We start from the raw sequence: 7,971 nt of genomic DNA, 5'->3' as shown, positions 1-7,971 counted from the left end.
TTTATTGTCTCGAATTCCAGCAGTACCCAACCAGCATTTTCGTTTCTTTACTACATTGTCTCAAGATTTGGCAGTATTCAACATGTGTTCTCTTTTTTTAATTTTATTTTCTCGAGTTTTAGCAGAACTTGACTTGTGTTCTCAGCAAGTTCCAAAATTATTATCGCATTCTCGTTTTTATTTTTTATTTTCTCGATTCCAGCAATACCCAACTTGCATTCTAGTTTTTTTATCTTTATTGTCTCAAGTTTCGTGCGTAACCGACGTGCCTTCTGGGCGAGTTCTAGCATTATCCCTATGTTCTCATTTTTAATTGTATTGTCTCGAGTTTCGATAGTATCCGACCCGCATTCTTGTGTTTAATTTTTATTGTCTTGAGTTCTTGCGGTAGCTGTAACACCGTGAAAATTTCATATATTTTATTAATTATTTATTTTTAGCAAACATTAATTTTAGAAATTAATTGGTAATGAATTAGACTAAACCGTAGTTGAGTGTTAGTCTTTTTCTGTGAATTTCTATCTTGTGGTAAATTTTCGTAATTTTTTGTGAGGAAAAGTTTTTGGACTACTGTCGGGCCCAAATTCGGCCCAAAAACATATTTTTGAGTTCCGTAGCTCGGAATCGAATTCCAATTGCGCCTTTGGCTTCAAAATATTATTTCGAGTCAGGATAAACATCAAGTTTATCCAAAACACATTTCTAAATATTTTCCACGCCGAATTCGACATTTCAAAATTCTACCGTAATCGGAAGATTTTAATATTCAACCAAGTATTAGCCAAAAATACTCGGGCATGGTCTCATCGCGAATATTTCACTAAAAAATCACCTCATGTTCTCAAGTGAAACTTGCTGGGCAAGCAAGCAAAAATAATCATCTTTTACACTAAAATTCTATAAACCCTTCACTTATCCATTGCACCATTAATCTTGGAAACCCTTGGTTTGCCTCTCTAAATCTGATTCAATTCTTTTAAAAGAGTCACTCAAGTTAGAAAACCATTTATTTGTCTCTCTAAAGCTGATTCATTGCACCTTAAAAGCTCCATTTAACTTGGAGAACCCTTAGCATTTCATTCCATTTTTCTCTTCTTCATTCAGATTTTTCTCAAGAACTCCAAGGTAAGTTCTTAGTTCTTTGTTCCTAATCTCTTAGAAATCTAGTTGTTCATTGTTTTCGACATTCGAGTATGATGTTTATGCGTATGTTACGAACATTTTCAACTGTCAAAATTTTCTAAAAAACCTTTCTATCTCTTGTTATACGCAAGAGCGCGAAAAATGAGTTTTCGTGAATCTAGAAATTGTTGTTTTGTAACCATGAAATCTTGTTGTTCATGGGGCTGTTTTAGTGTTTTGAATACATGCATGTTATTTATGTTGATGCAATATGATGATTTTGAAATCAAAGAAATATTTTAAATCGAAATGTCGTTTTGATCATGAGATCAATCCTTGTGAAAATGTATTGAAATGATAATGAACACAATAGGGATCGGGAACGAGGCTTTCGAGGATAAATGATGGTCCGGGATTATGAATCTTGACCCAGATGGATGAAAGTCTCAGATGTTCTTAGAATGAATTAAAATGATATTTTTATCTTAGAGTTAGAAAACGATTTAACTCGTGAATCATTGATTTGTGTTTTGTGTTAGTTTTGAGGCGTTCGAAGTTGGAAAACCGATCCATCCACGGAAAGGGAATCAACCATGCTAAAACCCAAGGTGAGAGAGAATACATCGTGACATAGTGGTGTCCGAATATGACACCCGAATCTCCCAACCATCTCAAAAGTTGAGAGTTATTTCTGTTTTGTTATAAGCTCGTACTTAACCAAATGATTTCGTGTCTAGATTAAGTACGATGTATCTTTAGGCTGAATGCCCCTAAGATAATATAAAATATCAAGTCTCGTGGTTGTTATCCGTGAAGGAACACCACTCGAGAAACTAAAATGCATTGAGATCGAAAACAACGGAGAGTTTCGATCTGGTAGCCCAAAAGGGCGAGGAAAGTGGTCATGGTAACTGGACCACCTCACCCGGGCGAGCCAACCTCTCCTGGGCGAGGGAGAAACATAGAAGAATGGTCCTAAATAGTGCTTGGGCGAGCAAAACATCCCCTGAGCGAGTCAACCTCGCTTGGCCGAGCGTTTCTCGCCTAGGCGAGGGCCAGAGGGTCTGTTTTAGGCGTTTTTGGCGCCCGAGCGACCGTATTTCGCCAGGCAAAGTCCAAACAGGTATTTTGACTAGTTTTTGGTGGATTTTAGCTTGAGCGACATTCTCAATTGCAGTATTATAAAAATAAGTAATAAATATCCTTATTTTGACATTATAAAATAATATATTTTAGGAAGTAAATAAAATTGTTAATTTCAAATCTTTTGAGAGAAGTCAAAATCAAGTTTATTTCGTCATAAGTTATTGAGCAAGTCTTCTTATCGCAAATGGGTTCGAGACTATATGTCCTTACACACGCCGCACAATGCACTCGTGTATGCCACATGTCATGGACTGACATGTCCACTACGAGCTTGCCTCCATCCCGACGTGGACACGCTGCTTTCCTCTCTGATGCTCAACCTACCAAAATTCATGCAAGGGAGGTATAAATTTCGGGATAACATCTGTTGTCCCACAAAATCCATGCAAGTTAAAAAATTAAAAAATAATTATTTTTCTGTTCAATCTACATACAGTGGCATAAATTGTGGAACTTTCTGCACCTATTAATCATTTTCTATTTTCTTCCACCTTTTGGTATTAAAACTACATATAGAAGTTATAATAATAACACTTACTATTATATTTAAGTAATTAACTTGATGATAAAATGTATATTGTTATTATAAAAATAATTACTAAATATCTTTATTTTGACATTATTAAATAATATATTTTAGGAGGTAATAAAATTGTTAATTTCAAAGAATGAAAATAGCTCTCTTTCTAAATATCTAATTTTTGGAATTGACTAAAGATGGAGGAGGGTTGTGACATTACTTCTTATCCTCATTTCATCTTGGAATGGTCATATTGTGACACTTATATCCAAATAACTTAATTCCCTAATTCAAATAAAATCTTTTATTTTAAATAAATTAGTAATTGGCAACAATAACAATATTTATTTGTTTTAAATAAATAATAAGTACCAAATCTAAACAACAAATTTCTCCTTAATAAAAAAGTATAAAAATATGTAATTATATCAAGGATGGAAGAAGGGTTGTGGATGTCTGCTTCTTTTCCTTAGAACATCCTTTGGACGGCCGTGCTAGCTACTTCTGCTCCCAATATAAAAATTACTCAACAAATTGCCAATTTTACACTTTAAGAATTACATAATCTTAATTTTTTTTGCTCATTGGGATACGTAGGAGTAAGATGACAAACCTTGTCATGTATTTGACATTTAAAAGATGGTACATTTGTTGAATTTTTTTTAAAAATGAGAAATAATTATGAAAATGTTGAAGTAAAAATGAAAAGAGTAGAAAATCTTACATTTGTGTATGTTTGACATTTGAAGATAATAGATTTGTTGAACTAAAATTAAAAAAAAAAAAAAGAAATAGTGTGTAGTTTGAGTAGAGAAAATGAGAAGAAGTGGAGAAGAGGACATAGATGACGGATTTTGTCATTTATTTTTTCAATTTAAGGTTAAATAAGTCAAATCCCGAATAAATTTCCAATGTTAAAATAACAATATAATTTACTCAAACAATCACACACATTATGAAATTCAATGAAACAAGACAAATTATAGCCTAACAATTCCAAATAAAAATAAATTGATCATGTATAAACACTTATTAATGTTTGCCGGAAACATGCAAATTTAAAAAATTCGAATAGGTACACAAATCTTATTGTTTTAAACCTTCTATATATCTTTCATAATCTAAATCATATTATGTAGCATAAAAATAAAATGGAATTCTATATACCTTCTTCATTAAATCATTATCTTATTAAGAAGATGAAGCCACATTTCATGCTTTCACTAACCAGGTGACAAAATGATCATTCTATCCCAGCCAATTTTATAACCATGTAAAGCTAATCAATAATTTTTGGAACAAAAATTGAATTGGTGAAGAAATAGAACAAGTAGGAGACGTATACTCAAGATATTGGTTTATGAAAGAACTATTTTAACAGTTTTAAGATTATACATAGAAAATTATTTCCCGAGGATATAAATGCCTAATGGTGGCTTACAAAATAAGGTTGTTCACATAAAATAACTTCTTTCAAGTATCTTCCTAAATTCTCTGCATTTGCCTCGAAAAAGCTAAATGGCCCCATATAAACCTATCCACCCACATGAAAAATCAAATAGATGTGTATCTTGAAATATAATGATGGTGTACTTTAGTTATGAAGTGTGGAATCCAAAATACAACAACTAATTATCATTATGATTTACAAATCTATGTGAATCCATTTATATGGTCATTTATGTACAAATTATTGAACTAGCATGTTAGATTTTGTTGTTTCTATTCACATACATCTTGAATTGATTTTTATGGATTCAAAGGTGACACTTTGAACCATGTAAAATTTGTTATTACATTCATTTATGTTCCTTAAATTTTGTTATTTTTTTCACACCATTACTTAATGGGAACTATCGCACTAATATGTGTTATTTGTTATTTTGAGTCCTCACGTGTAAGGATCAATTAAAAACAATTATGCAGAAACAAATATTTTGAACTCAATGATGAAGTGAAAATTTGATTTATTGAGATTTAACAGTAATAATGTTATTTATACTATTAAGATTTCACTTTAAATTATTGATTTGAATTTATTTTAAGATTTTTGAATACTAATATTTCGACTTAAATCACTATTTTGTGCTTCAACTCATTCAAATTTAATTTTTATATTGTATTATTATTAATTTAACACACATATTCATTTAACTAAAAACTTAGATTGTTCATTTATTCATAAATATTAAATATATTTTTATAAGCTAACACGGAGCGGTCCATGCAAATGTACGAGTATATTAGTAGTGTATATATATATATATAAAATAGAGCAAAGTTGTTCAAATATTATCAATTTATGAAGGGCATAGAGAACCCCAATTTATTTCCATACTATCATGATATCAGATCCAAATAAGTTTTATTAATTTTTGGTTCTCTCTATATAACATAATAATAAAATGAAATAATAGAGGAAAAGTGAACCAAGTAGGAAGGGTCAATGGCCATATATCTCATTATTTTTGTAGTAAAATGGAAGGTTTTAAGGGCATTTGGATCCACCCTTAGAGTTTTTCAAGTCCCTGTAGCAAGGGCACTCGTCCTTGTTTCCAGTAGTCCCAGATGGCACACAATTACACTTATTGCAACATATCCCACAATAATCCAAACACCTATCACGTTCTTGAGCCTTAGAGCATCTAAATGAACACTTCAATCCACAATTACCTAATTCCATTCACATATCGTAACATTTCAATACTTAAGGTTAACTTTACATAATAAAAATTAAATAAATACATACGGGACTAACATTAATTCAAACAAAACTTCAAAATTATAGCAATAACTAGGGAAAAGTTTTAAGACACATTTGAAACTTGAAGTATCGACTACAATATTTTTTTGAAGTTCAAGAACTGAATCTCACGTCATACAAAATTTAGAGGATGTTTTCAAAGAGTATTTTATACTCAGATTAAAATTAATGGTCCATTTTATAGAGTAATTAAATTACACATTATGCAAGGTATTTATAGAGTTTTCCCTATATATATAATACTACTTGGAATTGGACTTAGGATATACCAGAATCAGCCATGGAACCGAGGACAAGGCACAGAAGTAGTACAGTTGCAAATACTAGCTTCATCTTGATGGATGTATATATGATAATTATTAATAAGATGGCACTCACTAAAGCATATAATAATGGATTAATGTTTGGTAGATTGGTTGTGGGAATGTAAGCAACAATGGGTGTTTATTTATAGTACCAAATGAAACCTACATAGTGGTCGGAAAAAAGACATATGCATTGATAGTTTAAAAGTATTTTACACTCTTAAAGTATTATTTACCGTTCATTTTCAATTATCATTAACTCTTAAATAATGTAATACAAATGAATAATGGATAATGTATCGACTGTGTAAATCACACTAACAGTACATAGATATTATATTCATTGTGATTAACATAGTTACATTATATTTATGGGGATTTGACTTAATTAATCTTAAATTGAAAAAACATATGACAAGATTTATCATCTTATTCCTATATATTCCAAGGAGCAATAGAAAATTAAGATAATGTAATTCTTTAGTTAGAAAATTGAAATTATATAAATAGAAGTGTCACCACATGACCATTCCAAGATGATATGAGGATAAAAAATAATGTTACAACCCTCCTCCATCTTTAGTCAATTCCAAAAATTAGATATTTAGAAAGAGAGTTATTTTCATTCTTTGAAATTAACTATTTTATTACCTCCTAAAATATATTATTTAATAATATCAAAATATGGATATTTAGCAATTATTTTTATAAAAGTGCAATTGAGAATATATATTTTATCATCAAGTCAATTACTTAAATATAATAGTAAGTGTTATTATTATAACTTCTATATATATAGTTTTAATACAAAAAAATGGTAGAAAATTGAAAGAGAAAAAGATATATACACTGACAGTGTAAAAGTTTTTTACATTGCCACTACATCATTTACCATTGATTTTTAGTCATCATTATTGCAAATGAATGGTGGATGATGTACTGACTGTGTATAAATCTTTATACTGTTAGTGCACACATTTTACACTCAAATAGAAAATGATTAATAGGTGTAGAACGTTCCACAAATTATGTCACTGTATGTATTATTAGTTACGGTTGGTCAGAAAAATAATTAATTATTAATTTTTTAACTTGAAAATATTTTTCCAATCAGTCATAAGCTTATAGTACATGCAGTAATACAATTTGTTGGACCACAGATGTTATCCCGAAATTTATACCTCCCTTCATGGATTTTGGTAGGTTGTGCATCAGAGAGGAAAGCAGTGTGTCCACGTCACGATGGAGGCAAGCTCGTAGTGGACATGTCAGTGCATGACATGTGGCATACACGAGTGCATTGTGCGGCGTGTGTAAGGACATATAGTCTCAAACCCATTTGTGATGGGAAGACCTGCTCGATAACTTAGAAGAAATAAACTTGATTTTGACCTCATTCAAAAGATTTGGAATCACTATAATATTTTTGTGTGGTTAAAACGTAGAAAACTTTCTTGAATATTCAAATTAGATAAAAAATGGTCTTTAAACAAATATTCAAAGCTCAAAATTCGACCGTAAATCGAGGAAGATATTAACACTCCACTCACCCATAAAAAGAATTGAAATAAAAAATATTTTCTTTTAAATAAATTAATAATTGTCTGCAATAAGAATATTTCTTTTTTTAAATAAATAATGAGTACCAAATGAAAAGAACATTTGAGTTGATATTAGCACTCCACTTACATTTAAATATGAAATATTGTACACGTTACTCAGTTGATACTTATATCATTAAGGAGAGCATGAAAAATAGTCGATGTAATATATTTTAAAAGAATTGATTTCTGTTTTAAATTTTACGTATGATAATATTAAGTTGATTAGTGAATATACCTACCTAAACAATTTGTAATAGTATATCATTCTATAAATACTAATTATTTGAATTAATCTTTTGACAAAATTATCTCTCTAAGATTTTTTAGATATACTATGTGGTTATACTTTTGTGACATATTATCTATTTTATTTACTTTTAAGATAAAGTTTTATTTTATATTTTAATAAGTATAACCTTAGATATTATCTTAAATACTATTTAGACCTAATTTATAAATATAAATAAGCATTACCTTAAACTAATATATATATATATATATATATATATA

At 29.8% G+C, this 7,971-nt stretch overlaps 1 long non-coding RNA gene across 1 annotated transcript in view; it reads left to right on the top strand.

Annotated features, from left to right (window-relative positions):
• Positions 6,703-7,971, top strand: part of LOC109344926 — a 14,357-nt gene continuing 13,088 nt past the window's right edge. Inside the window, exon 1 of the long non-coding RNA XR_002107364.1 lies at positions 6,703-6,714. This is a non-coding gene — a long non-coding RNA (uncharacterized LOC109344926). The remainder of the gene's footprint in view (positions 6,715-7,971) is intronic.

This window comes from Lupinus angustifolius, chromosome LG04 (genome assembly GCF_001865875.1).
Source record: "Lupinus angustifolius cultivar Tanjil chromosome LG04, LupAngTanjil_v1.0, whole genome shotgun sequence".
In the NCBI taxonomy this organism is placed as follows: domain Eukaryota; kingdom Viridiplantae; phylum Streptophyta; class Magnoliopsida; order Fabales; family Fabaceae; genus Lupinus; species Lupinus angustifolius.
The sequence above is the reverse complement of the archived record's forward strand: the minus strand, read 5'-3'. Positions and strand labels throughout refer to the sequence as shown.